The following is a 1,880-nucleotide window of genomic DNA, read 5'->3' on the forward strand; positions in this document are numbered from 1 at the left end:
ATATCTATGTCGAACCAGAGCAGCGTCCTCAATGAAGTGAGTGATCACAAAGCGAAGATATATTCCTCCAACACTGGGCAGGAGTATCATCACGTCGCACCCACCACTGAGTTCGCCGGCTTTCCTCGAGAGCTCTTCTTCCAACTCTCTTATGGTCTCCTGAGCTTGTTCGAGCTGAGCTGGCAGATGACCAGCTTTATCAAGGATGCTGCTACGCTCAAGTGCAGCTAGGCGAGCCTGAATCAAATTGATATGCAATTGTGTGACAGATGATAGTGAACAAGTTGTCGCTATCATCACAGTCCCAAACGGGTACTCTCATCATCACAACACATGTTCATAGCCATCGTTACATTGCAAATCGATTATCATTAATCTCGGAAAATAACACACATTTGCATACACTGTATATTTAGTTCACCTCTCTCCGTGCTTCATCTCGCTCCTTTTCCACTTCCTTACACGTTGCTTCAGATCTACTCAAAGAACTTGACAAATGATTCACCTCAGATTTCAACCGGTCAATTTCAGCCCTGTAGTTAGCGCAATCACCACGCAGAGAATCGATCTGGTCTCTCGCCCTGAAAACGTTGGGGTAACATACCAAAAATCTATCTAACTTCGACAAATAACGTCCCCTAGGGTTTGATAAAAATGTTCCTAATGATGACATTTACATTGGAAACTGAAGAATGTAGAATAATGTGTTCCTAGCCATACCTGGAAAATTCTAAACGAGTTCCCCCCGGGAACATTATAGGTTCCCTGGATGATTCCAGAATCCAAACACACTTAATTGTACAGTTGTTTTTCACCTTATAGATTCATCTCGTAGCCGTTGAGTCTCCACATAGCTCCTCGCGGTTTCTTGCATCTCCTTCACCGACACTTGCAATTCGTGACTTCTGATGACCTGTCGGCGTTTGATCGCAGGTTCGATCCCCGGTGACGACACTTTCATCACCAGAGCTCTTTTCAAAACAGCGGCCTCCCTCTCCATGCGAGTCAAGTCCTCTGTAAGGCGTAGGTTCTCAGCCGATATCAAAGCGGCTTTGGTACGATGGTTGTCATCGTTCGATGAGCAGATCGATTTCGGAGAGTTATCTCGCTGGACGGAAAAAATACTTCAACATGGACTGGCCTTGTCGGGGCTCGCAGATGATGTGGCACAAAATATGCATATGGTCAACTACTTGTGAAAATTCTCGGAGATTCTTATTGGTTTATGTTCACTTTTATCTATACATTGTAGGGAAACTCCTGAGCTGAGCCTGGGAAAACTGACGTATATTCCTCCAACACTAATCACGAGTTGTCGTTCCTGACTTACTGATCGCGATTGAGGTTTATCATTGCAACTCTGATCTGCATAACCTCTCGAGAGCTCATTCCGCAACGACTCCACGTGGCCTTCCAATTTCTGAATCGTCGATTTACTCGCCATCAGTCGTTGCTCGAATTCCTTCCTCTCCATGAGCTGAAATGATGAGGAGGATGCGTTTGGTTCAACTCGGGAAGAACAGAACGATGATCGAATTAATCAGTTTGCATGTGTTGGTGACAATGGGAAAATTTTGGAAAATTTAGCGTTGGTTTCTGCACTCTCCTATTTGAATTCGTATGTAAATTTCCATAATTAGCTTTGGAAACTCCTGAGCTCAGGTGAGGAAAGCGATTACATATATTCCTACTCCAACACTGTATAGGAAACTCCTGAGCTCAGGTGAGGAAAGCGATTACATATATTCCTACTCCAACACTGTATAGGAAACTCCTGAGCTCAGGTGAGGAAAGCGATTACATATATTCCTTTTCCACACCGCCACTACGAATCGCAATAAGCAGTGAAGAAGTAGTAAACCGTCGATTCACATCAACTC

The sequence above is a fragment of the Perkinsus marinus genome (genome assembly GCF_000006405.1).
Source record: "Perkinsus marinus ATCC 50983 genomic scaffold scf_1104296957216, whole genome shotgun sequence".
Taxonomy (NCBI): domain Eukaryota; phylum Perkinsozoa; order Perkinsida; family Perkinsidae; genus Perkinsus; species Perkinsus marinus.